Here is a 21843-nt window from a genome sequence, read left to right as displayed (position 1 = left end):
CATTTAATATTGTCCCAGAGGTCTCTGAAACTGTCCTCAATTCTTTTCATTCTTTTTTCTTTATTCTGCTCTGTGGTAGTTATTTCCACTATTTTATCTTCCATGTCACTTACCTGTTCTTCTGCCTCAGTTATTCTGCTATTGATTCCTTCTAGAGAATTTTTAATTTCATTTATTGTGTTGTTCATCATTGTTTGTTTGCTCTTTAGTACTTCTGGGTCCTTGTTAAACGTTTCTTTTATTTTCTCCATTCTATTTCCAAGATTTTGGATTATCTTTACTATCATTACTGTGAATTCTTTTTCACGTAGACTGCCTATTTCCTCTTCATTTGTTTGGTCTGGTGGGTTTTTACCTTGCTCCTTCATCTGCTCTGTGTTTCTCTGTCTGCTCATTTTGCTTAACTTACTGTGTTTGGGGTCTCCTTTTTCCTGGCTGCAGGTTCATAGTTCCCATTGTTTTTGGCGTCTGCCCCCAGTGGGTAAGGTTGGTTCAGTGGGTTGTGTAGGCTTCCTGGTGGAGGGGACTGGTGCCTGTGTTCTGGTGGTTGAGGCTGGATCTTGTCTTTCTGGTGGGCAGGTCCACGTCTGGTGGTGTGTTTTGGGGTGTCTGTGACCTTATTATGATTTTAGGCAGCCTCTCTGCTACTGGGTGGAGTTGTGTTCCTGTCATGCTAGTTGTTTGGCATAGGGTGTCCAGCACTGTAGCTTGCCGGTCATTGAGTGGAACTGGGTCTTAGCGTTGAGATGGAGATCTCTGGGAGACCTTTCACTGTTTGATATTATGTGGAGCCGAGAGGTCTCTGGTGGACCAATGTCCTAAACTCGGCTCTCCCACCTCAGAGGCAGAGGGCTGACACAAAGCCGGAGCAACAAGATCCTGTTAGCCACACAGCTCCGAAGAAAAGGGAGAACAAAATGAAATAAATAAATAAATAAAATAACATTATTAAAATAAAAAAATTTTTTAATTATTAAAAAGTAAAAAAAACTGGACAGACAGAACTCGAGGACAAATGGTAAAAGCAAAGCTGTACAGACAAAATCACGCAAAGAAGCATACACATACACATTCACAAAAAGAGAAAAAGGAAAAAATATATACATATCTATATATTAAAAAAAAAGGGAAGAGAGCAACCAAATCAATAAACAAATCTACCAACGATAAGAAACTCTAAATACTAAATGAAGATAAACATAAACCAGAAACAAATTATTTGCAGAAAGTAAACCCCAAGTCTACAGGTGCTCCCGAAGTCTACTGCCTCAATTTGGGGATGATTCGTTGTCTCTTCTGGTATTCCAGAGATGCTGGGTACATCACATTGATTGTGGAGATTTAATCCGCTACTCCTGAGGCTGCTGGGAGAATTCTCCCTTTTTCTTCTTTGTTCGCACAGCTCCCGGGGTTAGCTTTGGATTTGGCCTCGTCTCTGCGTGTAGGTTGCCAGAGGGCATCTGTTCTTCGCTCAGACAGGACAGGGTTAAAGGAGCAGCTGATTCGGGGGCTCTGGCTCACTCAGGCGGGGCGGGGGGGGCACGGAGTGCAGCTCAGGTCTGCGGCGGCAGAGGCCGGCGTGACGTTGCAGCAGCCTGAGGCACGCCGTGCGTTCTCCCGGGGAAGTTGTCCCTGAATCACTGGACCCTGGCAGTGACAGGCTGCACAGGCTCCCAGGAGGGGCGGTGTGGATAGTGACCTGTGCTCGCACACAGGTTTCTTGGAGGCGGCAGTAGCAGCCTTAGCATCTCATGCCCGTCTCTGGGGTCCGCGCTTTTAGCAGCGGCTCACACCCGTCTCTGGAGCTCCTTTAAGCATCGCTCTTAATCCCCTCTCCTCGCGCACCAGGAAACAAAGAGGGAAGAAAAAGTCTCTCGCCTCTTAGTCAGGTCCAGACCTTTTCCCGGACTCCCTCCCGGCTAGCCGTCGTGCACTAGCCCCTTCAAGCTGTGTTCACGCCACCAACCCCAGTCCTCTCCCTCTCTCCGACCAAAGCCCGAGCCTCAGCTCCCCGTCCGCGCCCGACCCGGCGGGTGAGCAGACAAGCCTCTCGGGCTGGTGAGTGCCGGTCGGCACCATCCTTTGTGCGGGAATCTCTCCGCTTTGCCCTCCGCACCCCTGTTGCTGTGCTCTCCTCCGCGGCCCCGAAGCTCCCCCACTCCGCCTCCTGCAGTCTCCGCCCGCGAAGGGCCTTCCTAGTGTGTGGAAACCTTTCCTCCTTCACAGCTCCCTCCCACTGGTGCAGGTCCCGTCCCTATTCTTTTGTCTCTGTTTATTCTTTTTTCTGTTGCCCTACCCAGGTACGTGGGGAGTTTCTTGCCTTTTGGGAGGTCTGAGGTCTTCTGCCTTTGTTCAGTAGGTGTTCTGTAGGAGTTGTTCCACCTGTAAATGTATTTCTGATGTATTTGTGGGGAGGAAGGTGATCTCCGCGTCTTACTCTTCCGCCATCTTGAAGGTCTCTCCCAGATTTCCAGACAGTATTTTCAAGACAATAATCATGGAAAATCTTAGTGAGGTATCAGATCCTGAGGGCTTTGTGCGTGCACCTGTGGCTATATATGCAGACCCCTCTGCATAAGTGGCCAAATGCATCCTTTAAAACATCTTCTGAATCTAAAGGCTGGAATATGACCAAGGTCATGCCACGTTCCCGAGGGCACTCTACATCACTTTACTGGTTGATGTGGAGTATAAAGACCTGGCCCCCTAGCTTTGATTTGAGACATCTCTGGAAAATCTATTCCAGCTCCAGAGTGCCCTATAAAAAATGGTAGAAAAATACTGTAATTGCACTGGAGTTCAACATTTCCCTCTGCTCAATCCTGTTTTATTCACTCCCTCAACAATATTATCCTGAGAGTACTCCCCCAATCAACTTATTGCATTAAATTTTTTTTAGAAAGGTAATAGACTGAAGGGGTCTTGAAATCCAACCTCCTACCCAGTCACTTAAAAATCCCCTCAGTGATATCCTTAAGAGAGAATCAAGTGGCCTTTTGTTGAAACTTCTCAATGTTTGGGGTTCCACATTAACTCACACAGGAGTTAAGAGGAGGTGGTGCCACATCAGGGAGGCCAATCTCTGACACCAGGGTAGCCATGGAACTCGGTAAGGTGATGAACCGTGGGTCAGAAAAAGAGTACAACTTCTTGGAAGGGACAAAAGGATGGTATGGAAACGTATTAAAATGTGATAGTCCAGTAAATATTAGTGTCCAAGAGCTAGCAGGAAAAAACCACCGGATAGTATGGCATCATTTTCCTTGCAGAGCCAAGCTAATAAAGAAATATAGTGGGCCATCCTGCCAAGAGTGGTATAGAAACAACACAGAGAATTTATGATAAAAGGCCAAGGAAATGGGCAAGTGAAAAGGAGTTAAGAATACAAGGACACTACAGAGAGAACCGTTAAACAAGCATCGTGTTCCTGGTTTATCTCCTTTGCACACCGAGCTCCCAGAGGCTTCCAACAGAGCTCAGTACGGAGAAGATTGACACAAAGAAAGCTTGGACTGTCAAATATCTAGCATGGCAGGGAAAAGTAGAAGGACAGCCTCTGAAACATGCAGTCAGCCGATTTCTAGTAGTCAATCAGGATGGTAATTTTTGCAGTTACTGTTGGCAGACATGGTCATCAAACTTCATGATGATGGTCTAAATTACTCTGGGCAAAGCCAAGATGAAGGGTAAGGGAGCTGGTGATGAGTTGGTGTAGGTCTTCTTCTGGTGGGAGAACCTCCATACAGGAATTTCAGGTGACATCAGAGAATGTATGGATTGTTCAAGTAAACTCCAAAAAGGGGACAGGTGATTTGTATAAGTGCGTTACATATCCGGGACAAGACAATAGGGAGTGATGAGCACCACGGACCTCTCTTACGCTTTACCTAGCAGGAGCATTTTCAAACACTTTGCTGTCTAAAATATTGTGTTTATGGCTGAAATTGACTCCCAGGCTGCGAATGTGCAACCCCCATTGTGAAAGATGAAGACCTTCCCAGATTATCTCAGGCAATCCCCTGCTGCTGCCATTGCGCCCACTCACAACTGAATTGGTGGTCTCACAATTACGTTTATGTTGTATTCCACGTCAGAGAACAACCTCCCACGTACCCCTTTCTGTGTCGTTGCTGCCACCATTGCTATCACCATTTCTAGCTAATTAAAATAAGTCAGTGCAACCGCCAAGATGGAGGGGAAGAAACTGACCAAGTGGAAAAAGAAGAATGTTGAATAACATAAAGCAGAAAAAGTGAAGGGCACAGTGAAGAGCTCCAAGACTGTTCAGATAGATGCAACATCCCAGCTCTTTATATAGAATCAGACCTCAGCATCTAAAATCACGTTCTCCTTCTTGAAGAAAAGGAAGGCATGGACATCTGTTGAATACCTGGACGGTGCCAAGCAAATTCCAGCTACCTTTCCTAGAAGGAACCAGAAGAAAGTAGGGTGGGGATGGGACCATAATTTTTCCTGTGGGCCATGCAGACTCTGATTCTCAGGCCACGTAATCTTAGCTGCCCAGCTGATTTTTGTTATTTTACAAGTCATCATGCTCTTGAAAGCAGGAATGCAGGAACTGAAGGAAGAATCCATACATTAAATGTTTGTAACTAATAATAATACAGAATAAAATGAAGAAAACATAAAGTGAAACTGAAAACCTGGATGAGAAATTTACTTCTAAGCAAGGCCTTGTTTGACTGATGCCGTACACTGCTCAGTTCTCTGAGGCTGTGATCAAAGGGCCATCCAGGCACCAAGTGGAGATGGAAGTGGGAGGAGAGGCAACAAATTCAAAATCAAAGCCAATGGAGCCATTGCCAATGGGACCACCCTTACCTCACACTGGAAAAGAATGGAGGGTTATTTTTAAAGCAGGAAGATCCTCCAGATTGTTTCCCATTCACTTTACAAAGTCACTGAGGCCTGCCGTGGTTACATGATGAGGCCAAGTTTACATGCCGATTATCTGCTGGGGACACTAAGCTATATCGCAGCTTCTATTTCAAACTTCATCTCCAATTCATTACATAATTTTGCCTCATTTCTGAGATTATTTATGCCTCAGCCTCTCCCTCATTTTAAAAGACCCCTTCAACTCCTAAAACTCTACATTGATTTATTTCACAAAGATGTACTGAGCACTTAATGTGCACCCAGCCCTATTCTAGGTGCTGGAGATAAAGTGGAGAAGCGTCAGTGGAGAACAAGGCAGATAAACCAGGAATTTATGTTCCAAAAGGAAGATGTTTGGTAACATTAGTTGGCCAAGAATATCAAATTTATTAATATCCTTTCATTGAAGTTAATTTTTCTTTCTTTTTTTTTTTTGCCGTACGCGGGCCTCTCACTGTTATGGCCTCTCCCGTTGCGGAGCACAGGCTCCGTACGCGCAGGCTCAGCGGCCATGGCTCACGGGTCCAGCCGCTCGGCGGCACGTGGGATCTTCCCGGACCGGGGCACGAACCCGCGTCCCCTGCATCGGCAGGCGGACTCTCAACCATTGTGCCACCAGGGAAGCCTGAAGTTAATTTTTCCATGGCACTTAAATTATCTTATTTCTTTACATAGGAGTTCTTATATAAAAATAATTAAGGCTTTCTTAGAAACCAAATAGAGACCTCAGTTTGCTCCCCCCACCCCCCGGCTTTTCCTGGGCAACACAGCCCTTGTTCCGTGGGACATGCCATGGGGCTGGTATCCTGAATGAGCCAACCCTAGTGGCCCTGTGAGTTCAGGGACTCAGACACTGGGAGCCATGTACAAGCCACCTAACAGAAATGGCATCACTTATCAAAGTCACATTTGGGCCGTAATGAGGTCTGAATTCGGCTGGCTGATAAAGCTAGGCCAAACTCCCCCCTTTGCTGTTATCTACTTCAACTCATTTACTGGGGGCTTGTGGGGTCCCCGAGAGAATGCACAATTCCCGGGCACCATTGGGGTTCAAACACATGAACACATCTAATGGAAAGGGAAGGGAGAAGGGGAGGCAACCTGAGTCAGTTTGCATGGAGGGAAGGCAGGCCACCTGAGAAAGTCCTCACCATGAGGGAAAGAGCCTGGAGTGTGAACCGGACCCAGCATCAGGCCCTGAAATCCAAGGGAAGTCATGGTTCTGGCTGAAGCTGGTGGCAGATATCTGAATGCTCCCATCTCAGCTCTGGAATGTATTTCATTGAAAGGGGGAGGGGATGGAGGAAAACTTTGCAAACTTTTATGGAGTTGGTGGGGAGGTGAGTATCAGAGGGAATGGGACTTTATTCTTACTCACCAGCTAGTAAAGCGTGGGAATCTGTCGGTTACAACAGCACCAAATATCCTAGTTTCCTTTTAAGGCTGTCAGGAGATATCTGATCTGCCAGAACCAGTCCTGCTACCCTTTCTCTGACCCAGCGATCAGAGGCCAGAAATGTGGTGCCATCAAGCATCGGAGCCTCCATGGTTACAGAGAAGTGGGCTCTCCCTGTGCAGAGGAATAGGAAGCAGTTCATAACCACCATGTCCGCTCAGGTCCTTCACCCCATCATGAAAGCCATGTCTGCTATCCAAAGCCATCCCTTGCTCTAGCAAAGATGACAGGAAGCCTTTACTCTATTTGTATATCCAGTGTGAGCCTTGGCATCCACATTCAAATGCTGTCTTTATTGTACTCTGCCCTCCTCCAGCCAGAGAGGATGACAAGCACAGCCTACCATGGGGATCTTTTCATGTTTCTAATCATCCCAGACATGCCTCTGGTTTTCCTCCCTGGCCCTCCAAGCTTACGATCTGTTTCCTTCTGTGGTGAAGTTGGGTAAATCCCGCGGCCTGGTGTGGAGAGCCGTGAGTCATGAGTCTCTGCTGCTTCGCCCGTAAGTCCCAAACAGCCCAGTGGGATACAGCTCTGACCGCCCTACCCCCCAGTGTTCTTCATCCACAACTGGTGCCTTCAGGAATATGTCTGTGGGAAGCAAGAGAAGTTTCAAATACAGTGGAACAGAGTCATTGACATTTTTTTCTTTCTGTGCCGGACTGCAAGAGAGTCCCAAAGGCTGGTTGACTCCCCAATTAAGTAGGCACAGAGAGAGACCTGAGTCCAAATGCTGAGCCATTTTAATCTGTTTTAGATCTGGTTTGCTCAGGATATGGAAAGGAACAAGGCTCCCAGTGGAGCTATCATGTAGCCAAGGTCTAGAAGTACTTTTTTTTTTTTTTTTTTGGCGGTACGCGGGCCTCTCACTGTTGTGGCCTCTCTGGCTGCGGAGCACAGGCTCCAGACACGCAGGCTCAGCGGCCATGGCTCACGGGCCCAGCCACTCCACGGCATGTGGGATCCTCCCGGAGCGGGGCACAAACCCGCGCCCCCTGCATCGGCAGGCGGACTCTCAACCACTGTGCCACCAGGGAAGCCCTAGAAGTATTTTTTTAATACATGAAATTTAGAAAGAATTTGAGTATTTTACGCTGGAGAGACAGATGGTTGAGTGAAATGGTTGGGGAAAAGAAACATTCAGTTCAAGTGATAGCAAAGGACATTTAAGTGATCTAAATGTTTGTCAAGCTGACTCACTACGTCCACTCTCACCTGCTTGAAATCGATATGTTCAAGTCAAACACAGTCGTCCGAGTGTGGAGAAAGAACTGAAACCTGAAATGGCAGCTGGGGAGGGAGAGAAGAATCGGACAGAGAGGCAGGACAGGGAAGCTTTTTCCACTCAGTGAGACACCTAAAACAAGTTGTTAATCCCCCTAGAGTTAGCTTTTAAATTCTGTGATCCAATGGCAAGCTTTGGTTCATCGAGACATCATGAAAAACGGTTAAATACTGATGACAGTGTATGCATTTTTGGGAAAAATGTAAGAACGTGTCTGTTAGAACAAATGCTTTCTCTTTTTGCTTAACCTTGAATTTCTCAGGATGCAGACGTACTACTCTGTACAGAAGGAATGGACAAGGCCGAGCACGCTGTTTTCCTCACTTTTTAAGGCGTTCCCTTAAGACACCTGTGTCAAGCCCTTTTCATTCTGAGTCATTTGAGTTCTATTCCAAAAACAGAAAAGAGCCCTTTGATTTAACATTGTTTTTCACCAGATGCCTGCAAGTTGGGAGCTGTCTGGCGCTAAAAGTACTCCTGATGCTTGCCACCTTCTGAGGTGGGTTCACAGAGGCGTTACCACCTCATTAGGCCCTGCCCTGAGTGCAACATGGAAGTAGGTGCCGTCCCAGTGAGAGTGAAGGGTTGGAGATCCACTGGCCACAGGTGAGTCTGAACAGCTGTGTGGACAGCAGTGTACCCAGGGGCCAATTTCTGCCACCCCTCAGTCACTGCCACTGTGCAACCGAGGACACGTTGGATCTTGTGACCAACTCCATGCTTGTAGACAGATGGAAAGGACTCATACAGGCTCTTTACGATCTCCTCTGGAAAGGGGCTCATGAACAGTGACCACTTCTGTTGTCATCCTTAATGCGGTAGAGGGATTACAAAAATGCCCCCGGTCCTTGCCCTCTCCCTGTGGCCACACCTTTGCAACGTGAATTTGCATTTCCTCCTGTTGATAAGTGAAGTTAATTTCCCCACCCTTTAAATCTGGCCTGGCTCTATGACTCACTTTGATCAACAGAATGTGGGGTAAGTGATGATGTGCCAGTTCTAAGCCTCAGCGTGGAGAGGCATTGAGCACTTGCACACTCTCCTGAACTCTATGACTACATGAACAAGCTGGGACTGCTGAATGCAAGAGACGCACAGCCCAGTCCCACGGTCACCCTTCCTGACAGACAAACAACTGCCAGACTTGTGAGAAAGTGAGGCCTTCCTAGACCAAGCAGCCCTCGGCCAACCTGCTGGCTGACCGCAGATACATGAGTGAGCCAAACCAAGATCAGCCAAACTTGGCCCTAGTCAGCAGAACTGCCCAGCTGACCTGTAGACTTGTGAGCAATAATAAATGCTTGTTGTTTTAAGTCACTAAGTTTTGGGGTGACTTGTTATACAGCAATAGTCAGCTGATGTACTTATTCATCTAAGGGAGAGGACATGTGCATGACAGGGTGGTTCAACTCTACCCTTCATGCATTCACATACTCATTTATTCTACAGATATTGGTTAAACTCCTACAGAAATCAGGTACCATTCCAAGTTCTGGGGACGCAATGTCCCTGCTCTCTTAGAGTCTGCATTCCAATGGGTGAAGACCAACTACAAATAAATAAATAAATGAGCAAATAAATAAAAATATCAGCTAGTAGTAAGCAATATACAGACTATTTGAAAGGGTATATGATAAAGAGTAACTATGTGGTTACCTTAGGTTTATGGCCAGGGAAGTCTCATTGCAGAAACATTTAGATTGAGATCTGAACACCAGCATAGAGTGAGCCATGTGAAGATGGGGGGAACAGCACTCTAAGCAGAGGGAAGAGCAAGTGCAAAAGCCCTGAGGCTGGAATATGGGGTGTCTCGAGAACAGCGAGAAGACTGTGTATCTAGAGCACAATGGGAAAGGCAAGGCGGGTGGGAGGGGGCAAAGAACAGAGCATGTAGGGCTTTTAAGCCGGGAAAAAGAATTTGGATTTTATGCTAAATGCACGAAGCAAGCCATCATCGTTTTTTAAATCAAGAGAGAGCAACACAATTTGATTAATGTTTAAATGAATCCCTCTGGCTGATGGGCATAGAGTGGTTATTAAGGAGAAGTGGAAGAAGGGAATCAGTTAAGAAGTTCCTGCAATAATTTAGCCTGAGCCAGAGTTATAGTAATGGAGATTAAGAGAAGTATGTTTTAGGGGAAGAAGTGACAGGACTTGGGATGAATTGGATGTGGGAGATAAAGGAGAGAGAGGAATCAAGGGTAACATCTAGATCTTTGTTCGGTAATTAAATGAGCTGAAATGCAAGAGGCTAGGGGAGGGCAGGCTTGAGGGTCTGGCAACTCGAGTCTGAGACATCTACTAGGACAGGAGAGAGACCAAGCATGTGAGGGCCACGTGGGCCTGGAGTTCTGGGGAGGGGTCAGCACTGGAGAAGTAGGTTGAGGGTCACTAGCATGAAGATGATATAAGCCTTGGGTTGCATGAGTTCACCTGAGGACAGTGATTAGAAGAGACAGGAGCCCAGGACAGAGACCTGGGACAGGCTAACATTTACGGGTTGAGCAATTGAGAAGAAGCCAACAAAGGAAGATGAGAAGGAACAACCAGCAAAGGCAGGGGCAGATGAGAAGGTACATATAGTATCACCAAAACCAAGAGGGTAGTATGGGCAAGAAGAGACTGTGGTCAATAGTGTTGAATGCTCCTGACTGATACAGAGAGCAGAAACCTTCCTGCAACCTTGAATGTGCCAAACATTCAAATACCTTTTTCCCCTTTCAGGACAATAACACATCCCAGAACATAAAATGGATTGTATGGATTGGGCTCTCTGTCTCTGCAGGCTTCTGCTACTGGATAACTGAGATTACTTAAAACCAATTACCCCCATTTTTCCTAATCCCTGTGCTCCTACATTCAGTTATTCCCCAAACTCCACCACTCTCCATAGGCCTGGAAATATAATGGTCCAGCAGGTTAGTTCATATAGATTCTCTGGAAACTCTAAGCTTCATGTGAACAAAGTTGGCATCTGTCTTGTTCACACTATATCCCAGCCTAGTACTGTACCCATCCACAAATAAATTCAAACGTTGAGTACATGAAGGAATGTCAAATCCCATTTGGTCTCCTACCATCACTGCTGCCGCACTTGGCTTCTTCTGGTAACCATTGCTGTCCCTACCATATCCCCCTGTGGACAGATATAAGGCTTTTTTTCAACATTCCCCAAAGAGGTTTCTAAAGTCTGGGATCCTATCTTGCTTTTCGGTCTTTATAGGGTAGGATGTCGCAGCTGAGGCCAGGTCCCCAGTACCATTGCTGACTTCTCTGATGTGGACTTCTCATTGGCTGGTGGGACTTTCCTGGTGGCCTGCCCATCCCCATAGCTGGGACAAGTCATACCCTTAACTATCAATATGTTTAAGGGTCTCATCTCCCCAGGACCTTGCCTTTAAGATTTTTTAACTGTTTTTTTGCTGTGTAATTTTTCAGCTGCTTTGTAGTCAGTTCACACACATGCAAGGTCTGTAGGGCTGGATGCTAAGATGAGTCTGTGTCAGCTTGACCCAAAATGTTGTCTAAAAGTCAAGGTTAAAATACCTGGCACTGATATCTGGGAACATCCACATGACCTCTTGACCCCTGAAAGTGCATTACTTTTTGCCTCCAACTCTGACCTGGATGCTTATGTGTGAATTAGTATCAAAGTTTACACTTCCAGTAGTTCGTTTGGACCCTCTCTCAAAGGAAACATTCCAACCGAACTTAGAACAACTTACCTGCTAATTCCAGTGCAATTCTGGTTTCTGGGACGGTCAGGTGTTAGGAGGCAGAGCACTGAAAAGTTAACCTCCTGTGACCTGAGCAAAAGGTCATCCTTTTCACCTTTAAAATAATTTCACCTTTAATCATGAGGGGTTTTTTCAACGTTCAAAGGCTTTAGTAATTATTTGGGGCTTAACCCTGTAACTATTCTACTACCACCTTCTACTGTAAGGAGCTCATATTTCTTTGGCCCGTGAGAGGAAATTACCAGAGAAGCAAAATCAGATTTTAGCTGAAGTCAAGACACATATTAAATCTGATGCTTCACAGCTGAATACAAGCCCCTCCACCTCCAACAGGCTTCTCCTGTTGGGCAGACACTTAATAAATGCTTTTGATGAAGGTCCTTCTGTCTTAAAAGGAAATTAGATTGTTCTGACACTATCTCCCCATCACTAAACTGTCGGTTATTATCCAGCAGCCTGTGATCCTCTGGGTGTTTGCAAATTGATTGTTTAATGGTTTGCATTCCTCTATGTCCACATTTCCAGGGTCAGCAGCCACATCTGCGATTCCCAGTGTAGGTGATGTGTTTGTCCTTGGCTGGTCTTTGGGCATTTCACTGAATACACACACACACACACACACACACACAAAGTTTTGTTTCAGAACAATTTCCCAAGCTCTTCATTTATTCCCTTCTTTGTAGTTATTGAGTACTGAACATGTATGGACTAGCATTGGGCTAATTAATGGCTAGGGATACACTGGGATGCAAGACGGTGTAGATTCATGTCCTCATGGAGCTTAAAATCGAGTGATTGTAATTTCATATCATAGTTAAGACTGTGGATAAAATAAACAGGTACTACGATGGAGAATAAATGGGAAGGCCACTGAATAGGAAAAGTTTAAGCTGAGGTTTAAATAAAATGGGAAAGGGTAGCCTTAAAAAGTAGGTGGAAGGAAGTGATGAACGCAAAGGTCCCAGGGTGAGAGTTTCATTTGGTCCAGGACCTAATGGAGGGCAAAGGGGAGTGAACTTTGGGAAGAGGGTGACAGGAGGGAGAGGGGCTGTGACAGCATCAGGAGCCTTACAGGTAGGGCAAACATACATCCCAGTTTGCCAAGAACAGTCCTGGTTTAGACCTTTGCCCCTGTGTAATTATTGATAAGGCCTCCTTTGCCTCTCCAAAGTGTTCTGGTTTGCACAATAAATTCTATGGTCACCCTACCTAAAGGCATGTCAAAGAGTTGGGACTTTATAATATGTAAGATATGAAATCATTGAAGGGTAGTAAGCAGAAGTATAATACGACTGGATTTATGTTTCCAGATTGTTCCACCTTGAGTCTGAAGGGGGCCAGGTGTGGAAGTGAACTATACTAAGGCTATTTATTATAGGGGCCCAGGAAAAGCAGATGGTCAACAGAGCATCACATTTAGAAAATATTTTATGTTAAGCAACATTCTACTATCTTCTCTCTTTTCAAGCCCCTGCTGTTGCCTCCAGTAGATTAGACACTGTGGTGCTCTGTGGAGACTCCCCACCCCTTTAGAACTGAGCCACTCAGTCCCCCAGCTGCCAAAAGTGGTAGCTGTAGGTGGTTCACAGCTGAATGCCTCCCCAGGGATTGCTGAAGGGAGCTGCCTTGCTCAAAGATGCACCCCTTCCCTGGGGCAGAACACATCTCTCTAATTGGTCAATATAGGGGTACAAAGGCCCCATCCCCTTGCGTCAATTTAGGATATCTCTGAAGGGCCATCCCAGCTCTAGGCCTCTGTTGCAGCTGCAACACAATTCAATTTCTTCTCCACCCCATCCCGCTTCCTTCACACCTCCACAGGGGTTGTTTCCCAGACCACTCCCCCCCGAAATCACCTGTATACAAATATGCACTACAGAGTCTATTGCCTGGGTAACCTGACATACAATTCCAATGTTAGCACAACTTTCCATTAAAACGCATCTTTGGCATTATCTATCCTGGCATCTCCACATCTAATCAAGAGATAGAGCTTCCCCTCTGCTTTTCTGTTGGGTATACAAAGGATCTTTTCCTATTGTCTTTTATGTCCTTTGTAAATTGAATCACCTTGTTTGTTTTGACCTGGATAATTTTATCCATAGATGGTTGTATTGGTTCATGACACTGGTTCTCTGTAAGCTGGCACCCTTCCCGCTTTTCATTGCATTCCAAGTGGTTATTTCAGATCTTGTAAAATAACAGCTCGTCTTTAAACACCTTGAGTTTTGATTACCTACATTTAGTTTCTTATTTTGGTACGTGAATTATTTCCTTAGAGAATGTAAAGATGTCATAAATTCCCCCTTTATTTCTTTTATTCATGAGATTATTCCTAGCACTTCTATATAGTAATTTGAAATTTATTGAAATAAGTTACAATGGGACCCCATTCTTTATAGCTTGTTATCACCAAGAATGCAATATATCATGGATTAAATCATGCTCTCCCAACACATAACTACAACAGCAAAAGATGGATGCTGGGTCATTAAGATATAACAGGAGAGAGAGTTGGTAATCTTTGTAAAGTAACCCATCAAGTCTTCACTCCCTTACAGGAGTAAGAGGGATAAATGTGCATGGAGGTGATAGGATGGGGACCCAGAAGCAGGAGGAGAATGTTCACACACTTGTAGCACTGGGGCTGACCTATGCATCCTGGGGAAGTCTGCTGACTGATTTCCAGCCACATAGCCACATGAAGTCTCCCTGTTCTCACCTCTGCTCATAGTAAAGGGCACATGGGAGAGGGAAAGAGTCCTACATAGACTTGCATACTCTAATTCTCTCATTCAGTCATTCAACAAATATTTTTGAACACCTACTATGGTGCTATGCCTGGGTAGGACTGTACTAGGCAAAGAGCATCTTGGAAAACCATTTGTGTCCCCTCCACCACCACCAATCATGACTTACATTATTCCTCTTGGTATTGAATCTCAAAACAGGATAGTAAAAATATTCCACTGTTTTTTTCCCTTTTAAAAACGTTCCTTTCATTAAAATTTAAAACTTCTATTTTAAGTCATCTGCTCTGAGCATACCTTCTATTGTGGAAATCTTTACTCCTTCTATTAATTTTTCTGGCTATAGAAAGATTAGGTCAAAAAGGGTATCTTCCTTAGTTGACCCAGAACTAAACATTGTTCTTAATACTTTTCAATAGCTTGCTTGCACCCTTATTTCTAAAATATTGGCTATATTACGTACATATCATCTCCAGTTTGTGTCATAGTAGAAAGTTTGTGGAAACCAGTTAGAACTTCAGCTCTGTAATTTATGAGCTGTTGGATTGGTCTCCTTATTTAGTCTCTCAGAGCCTCAGTCTCCCCACCTGTCAAATGGGGACAATACCTAACTTAAAGGATTTTATGAGGATCAAAATGAATACTGGTGGTAAAGGCTTGAACCTCGCCTGACACATTCTAACTGCGGGTTCCTCTCACTTTTCATGCTCAGAAAGTCTTTGTTCGTTCACTTGACAGATACACACTGCTGCTTAAATTGGGCAAGGCACTGCTTCAGGCCCTAAGGATACAAACTGAATAAGCAGGACAGTGTACCTGGTGGTATGCAGATTCTATTCTATGTAGACAGACACTGAATAGATAAAAAGAGAGCAGGCAGTGATAAGTGCTAGGATTAAAATCAATCAGAAAAATATAATAGGATGTAACTGGATATGGATAGGATCGATAGAAAATAATTATATAAAAATATATAAACAATAATAATTTATTTTGAGTAGTCAGAGGGCCTCTCTGGGGAAGTAAAATCTGAGCTGAGACCTATATGACAAGAAGGAGTTAAGCCAACTGAACATCTGAAGGAAGAGCTTTCTAGAAAGAGGGAATAGCTAGGAGAGCCCTAAAGCAGGAACGGAGTTAGAGGGCTTTATACAAGGAGCGGGAGCGTGGTGGGCAGATGCCCATCCATTGTAGGCCATTTGGTCAGAGTAAAGAGCTTTTTTTTTTTTTTTTTTCAGTGCCACGTGGAGCTGTGGAGAATTTAAAGCAAAGGGGGGGAGCAAGATCTGACTTAGCTGGCTCTGAACACCAACAGGAAGGATAGTTGTGACGGAAAGAGTAGAGGGAGAGAGATCATTTAGAAGGCTATTATAGTAATCCAGGTGAGAGATGCTGATGGCCTGGACTGCCATGGGGGCCACAGGGTTGGTGAGAACTAAACAGATGCTGGAGAGATCTTAGAGGAAGAGTCAACTTGGCAAGATAGGTGAAGGAGGTACAAACTACTAGGTATAAAATAAATGACAAGGATGTAATGTACAACACAGGGAATACAGCCAATATTTTATAACAACTTTATATGAAGTATAATCTATATAACTCACTATAAAAAAAATCACTTGGTTGTACACCTGAAACTAATATTGTAAGTCAACTATACTTCAATAAAAAAAAAAGAAGAGTCAACAGGACTTGCAGCTGTATTGACAAAAGGTGGGAAGTGAGGAAAAGCAAGTGATTCCAGGGAGGACTACAAGGATTTGACTTGAACCACAGAGGTGTCATTTCCTGAGAAAAACAAAGGAAGGAGCATACTTCTGGGAGAAAATCAGGATTTCAGTTCTAGAGAGTAAAAGTTTGAGATGCCCATTAAACATCCAAGTGAATATGACAAGAAGACAACATATAATTAAATATATGAGCATGGATTTCAGGGGAGGGATCAGGGCTGAAGATACAGAGAGATAAATTTGAGAGACATCAGCCTAAAAATGCTACTTAAAACCACAGAACTGGATGAGATTCCCAGAAGAGAGGGTGTAGATGGGGAAGAAAGGGGTGAAAGTGCAAACAAGCAGAGGATTTTAAGGGGGAAAGGCCAGTATAGAAAAAACAAGAGAGTATAAAATTACAAAAGCCAAGAAAGTATTAAGCAATGAGGGTATGATTCACAATTTTTATAGTCACTGGGCTTGCTTTACAAATACTCCATTAACAGCAAATGACATTAAGCCCAGTCACCACCCCGTCAACCCCAAGAGCCATTTCACTGTTCACTTCTCAAATATCTCAGTGTTATGGGTTGAATTGTGTCAACACAGTAAGTTATGTTGCAGCCTTAACCCCCAGCATCTCAGAATGTGACCTAATTTGGATATAGGATCTTTACTGAGATAATAGAGTGAAAATGAGGCCGTTAAGGTGGATCCTAATATGACCAGTGTCCTTACAAAAAGAGAGTACAGACACACACACACACACACACACACACACACACAGGGAGGATGCCATGTGAAAATGAAGACAGAGATTGGGGTGATGGAGCAGAATCCAAGGAACACCAAAGATGGCCAGCAAAGCACCAGAAGCTAGGAGAGAGGCATGGACAGATTCTCCTTCACAGCCTTCAGAAGGAACCAACATCTTGACTTCAGACTTTTAGTCTCCAGAACTCTGGGACAATAAATTTCTGTTAAGCCACCCAGTTTGTGGTACTTTCGTTAGATGGCCCTAGCAAACTAATACTGTCATTATGCCAGAAGGGCAACCATAGGTCTGCAATACTCTCGTAGCTGAGGTCTCCTAGCCCCATATGCAAAGAACAAAATAGACTTTGGGACAGTGTTAGCTACTGTGGGACACATCCATGGCCTTTGTTCTCAGTGTTTGAAAATGAAACTTTGCTGCCAACACTTGTAAAAACTCTTGGAACAAAATCACCCACGGTGAGCGCTGTCAGATAGTGGGTTGATGGTACAGGAATCCCACTTTTGCCAAGAAGTAAAGGAGAGAAGCCTGCAATATTCAGGGAATAAATGAAATAATATGATGGAATGAAACAAAAAACAAGCATGTTTATTCAATATAAAGTAGTAAGGAGAGCTTTCCATAAAGGAAAGCATGGCCCATGTGGCATTCAGACCCAGAAGTAACCCTAAGGAAGGGAAGGTGCAGGCTGCTCTCCTCCCCATTTGCCCAAATTAGAGATGGCTTGTTTTGACAATGTACACTCTTTGAAAAGCTCCTCTTTCACTCTGCCTATTTCTGTTCCCACAAGGCACACACTTGGTTTCTATTTTTATCCTAAATTTATAAAGTTCAAAAGAAAACGTGACTCGTTTTTACATTTAAAATTTGGAAAGTACCCTTAAGGTGTTACAGTTAAGCTGTTTTTGATCATAAGGAGCAGATATTCACAAATGTGTTCAACTCAGATGGAGTCTGGGGGGATGGTGACTGCTGTCAGGACCCGCGTGAGGCAGTACAAGAGACCTTCAGTAGAAACCAAGAACTTTGATAGTAAAAATAGATCACACTTACATAGTGTTCCAGGCACCCTGATAAATACTTTACACGTGTTAACTTATTTGTTTCTCACTATATCCCTATCAGGTAGATACTGCACTTATACCCACTTTACAGATGAAGAAACTAAGGTACAAGGAGATTAAGTACCTTGCCCAAAGTTACAAAGCTAGTAAGTGATGAGCCAGGGTTTGAACCAAGATGAGCTGGCTCCTTTGAGGACTAGTCTATGCTATCCCATGGGAACCTGAGTGGAACTGAAGTAGATTAGGGATTCTCCCTCTCGTCATCCTTCTCTCCACCCTTCTTGTATTCTCCTTCTCTCAGTCCTGCTCTTCCTCACCCTTCTCTTTCCACTCTTCTCCCTCCACCTCTCTCTGTTTCAGCATTTCTGTTCCCCCTCCGTGTGTCTACTCCATTCTCTTTTGGCCCCTGACTACCGTACTTTTTCTGTATGCTCTGTGTCTCCTTTCTCCACCCAATAGATTCTACTTACTCCTAGTTTCTGCTTCCTTACACCTTCAGCCTGGACATGGCCCGTTGTGGCTACACCAACCTCCCATTGCTCACTCTATCACTGAGATTTCTTGAGTTCAGAATCTCAGTGGACAAAATCCAATTGGGTCACTCCGTTAGGCGCCCCCCGATCTCATCGGCTGCAACTATGTGTTGAGTCATAAGGAACTAAACATGGCGGCCACGTAGGGCCAGGCCCAGAGCAGCCACTGAGAATGATGCCTGGTAAGAAGACTGTCACCTTTGTTTTTGTCGGAAAAACCGCCTACTGATGAATTCTGTCACAGATAAGCCTGCCAGTCCAACCTCTACCCCGCCCTGGCCCGTGCCTGAGCATCGATGTCCCTGGTGTAATAATGCTCATGTGCTGTGTGTCTCTGTGTGATGGCAATAGCTGATTGCCAGGGAATAAATGAGAACCTTGTCTGGCTCCTCCAAGAGAAGACAAATGGGCTGGAGTTGCAAGGCATATGTGATCAAAGGGGAACCCAGGCATCTGGAGGCAAGAGACAGTGAACCATATCATTTCATGCGGAAACTCAGCAGAGACCAGCCTCTTCAATAAACCAGAGTTCTCCGTCTGTGTTGGGGGTAAAAGCTGGAAACTAGAAAAGAGAAGCTGCCTGGGTAAAGAGACAAAAGGAACTCAGCCTAAGCCAGGGCTAAGCCCCTATTTGAACTAGGAAGAGAATACTGATTTCTCTGGGAGAAAAGAGAAGAGATGCTGAGCTACAAGGAGGCTGGGCTCACGGAACCAGACTAAGACATCTTAGAGTCATTAGAGCACGTGGAATCTCTCTATCAGGCTTGTGCAGTTACTGAACAATGAAATAGGCTCTGCAATATTTATCTGCACTTGCTCACCTGAATATATAAAGGAGTTTAAAAAGCAAGTCTGCTAGCAATTTTTTTTTCTGACTCTATTCCAGAAAAGTACTTTAAATGATACGTTACTATGTTTCCACATATCTTTTAACAGCAGATTTGTTACAGTGCTGGACAAGTGTTAGTATCCTAGTGTTCCCAGCCTTTCAAGATCACTCAGCCTTCCTTCTAGAAATGTTGCTCTCTTCTTTGATACAGTAGATTGACTGAAAACAGGTTTTCCATATACTTAGAGAATAAAAATATTTTTTGCATTAAAAATAGAATCACGGGCTTCCCTGGTGGCGCAGTGGTTGAGAGTCCGCCTGCTGATGCAGGGGACGCAGTTTCGTGCCCCGGTCCGGGAAGATCCCACATGCCGCGGAGCGGCTGGGCCCATGAGCCATGGCCGCTGAGCCTGCACATCCAGAGCCTGTGCTCCGCAACGGGAGAGACCACAGCAGTGAGAGGCCCGCGTAACGCAAAAAAAAAAAAAAAAAAGAATCACAACAGACACATAGACCAATATTTAAACAAAGGATACACCAAATCTCATATGCTGACACTAATCCATTTTTCAATATTTTCAGAAATACCTAACAAACAATCCTACCACTAAATCGGAATTTGTGGAACTAGCATAATACGTTGATGACTAACCTTGTCAACTTATTTTTTAAATAACCTTCATCGTGTATGTCATGTTAGTAAAGGGTTTCCCTCTCCCATGCGTGAAGTTCCAGAATGAAAGTGGGTTGTTGCCATGGCAACAGAATACAAGGCAGAGAACTTCAGAGAAGGGGGAGGTCTCTATACCCAAGGCCACAGCTACAAGAAAACCCTGGGCCCCAGAGTGGTGGCAGCAAAGAGAAGCAACCTGCTATGACTTCACACAGCCAGATGGCCCGCTGTTGACACAGAGTTCCCCCAACTGCTAATTATTTGCATAACTCTGGATCTTTCATTCAGGAAAATAAAGACTTTACAAGTATGCATTGATATGCTTATCAAACAGTTTTTCTCTTTGAACAGCCTAGTATTAGAAACTTTCTCCAAACACCTAGCATAGTGCCTTACACCTAGGAGCTACTTAAGTGTGTGCTTAGCTATGTACTGGATCCCTTCTTAAAGCAGGTATTGCTTAGGACACAGATATGAAAAAGACAAGTTCCTTCTCCTCAGAGAGCTCACTGTTCAGGGTGTAGACAAGCATATATCAAGATGCATATAACATTACATGTCAGCTTAATGCTATAGCCTTGCCCAGATTATCAGAGGGGAAGAATCCAGAAGACAGGCACACCCCAGAGGAGAAAGAGGGGAAGGGGGAAAAGGGGGACAGGGTGTGTGCCACATGATCTGAGTTCTGAAGGGTGAACAAGGAGTTATGGGCGCTCCTTGTTTGTTTGTCTGTTTTTGTCTGCTTGCTTTGAGATAGTCCTGGCAGAGAGGGCAGCAAGGGTAAAAGTTCAAAGGCAAACAGCAGCACTGTCCATGGCGGGAAAGGACATGCAGTTTGCTTTTGCTGAACAAGAATCTGTAAGGCAGGGAATGATGGGAGCTGAAGCTGGAGATACAAGCGGCTACGGTGTGAACACAGCATGGAAGTCCCTCCCCGGGAGGACCTGGACTGTATCTACTGGGCAGTGGAGGCTCCAAGAAGCCAAAGCCTTCTTTTCGGAAGTACTGTCAGCAGCAGTATAGAGGATTGCTTAACAGATAACACTAGAGTCAAGAGGACCACTTCCAAGGCTGCTCCAGACATCCAGGCAAGAAACAATAAGATCCTGAATCAAAATGGGGTGTTAGGGATGGAAAGGGTGAGGACAGATTCTACAAACATTTAGTAACCAAAATCACGTAGCTCCTCAGCATGATTCGTCTCCCCAAATCCCTGAGACTCAAATCTTCATTCTCCTCTCTATACCAGTTTTAACACTAAGAAAAACCTGGGCAAGGAAGGATAAGATTGTCAGCAACTGAAGCTCCTTCAATAGTACATAGCTTATACCATCACTGAACCACTTAAAATGATCGTAGTCGCTTTAAAACCTATTGGTTGGGGCTTCCCTGGTGGCGCAGTGGTTGAGAGTCCGCCTGCCGATGTAGGGAACGCGGGTTCGTGCCCCGGTCTGGGAAGATCCCATATGCCGCGGAGCGGCTGGGCCCATGAGCCATGGCCGCTGAGCCTGCGTGTCCGGAGCCTGTGCTCCGCGACGGGAGAGGCCACGACAGTGAGAGGCCCGCGTACCGCAAAAAAAAAAAAAAAAAACAAAACCCTATTGGCTGAGTTGATAAACAGGCAAAATTATTTCTTTCTTGGATTTATTCCAGTACACTGTTTCCCATCATTATTGGTCATGGGGTTCAGAAAAAGAAGGGAGATTTTTAGAAAGATTCTGAACAATATATCATTGCCAACTCAGAGTGGCAGGCAAAACAAAACTGATAATGCTTCGTACTGAGATAGGATCATTCCTCTGAGGCTCTCCTGGTTTCACAGTGAATATTAATTTTTAGAGCATTCCTATAAAGTAGACAAGTGGCAAAAGGGGTTGGCTTCATTTCAGTGGGGGGAGAAAAAAAGACACTAGTGCCTGGAGAGATGAACTGACTTATCAGAGGTAAGGCTGGTTGGAGACAAGCCTGAGGGCAGACTTTGGGCTTCTTGGTTTCTTCCCCTGCTTTAATCATCTAGACCCATCCTTAATTAGGTTATAGAATTTAACACAGATCTGTCCAGATCTCATCTGAAAAGAGGAAGCGAAGACCTGGGTAATTTTCCAGATAATTTCTTTAAAAGAAAAAAGC

At 44.7% G+C, this 21843-nt stretch overlaps 1 long non-coding RNA gene across 1 annotated transcript in view; it reads right to left on the bottom strand.

Moving 5' to 3' along the window:
- Nucleotides 1–5026: 5026 nt before the first annotated feature.
- The window catches only part of LOC114896644, a 77156-nt gene continuing 60339 nt past the window's right edge, over nucleotides 5027–21843 (bottom strand). Inside the window, exon 5 of the long non-coding RNA XR_003793858.1 lies at nucleotides 5027–6946. This is a non-coding gene — a long non-coding RNA (uncharacterized LOC114896644). The remainder of the gene's footprint in view (nucleotides 6947–21843) is intronic.

The sequence above is a fragment of the Monodon monoceros genome, unplaced genomic scaffold (assembly GCF_005190385.1).
Source record: "Monodon monoceros isolate NGI ecotype Baffin Bay Population unplaced genomic scaffold, NGI_Narwhal_1 Super_Scaffold_16, whole genome shotgun sequence".
NCBI classification, from domain to species: Eukaryota; Metazoa; Chordata; class Mammalia; order Artiodactyla; family Monodontidae; genus Monodon; species Monodon monoceros.
The sequence above is the reverse complement of the archived record's forward strand: the minus strand, read 5'-3'. Positions and strand labels throughout refer to the sequence as shown.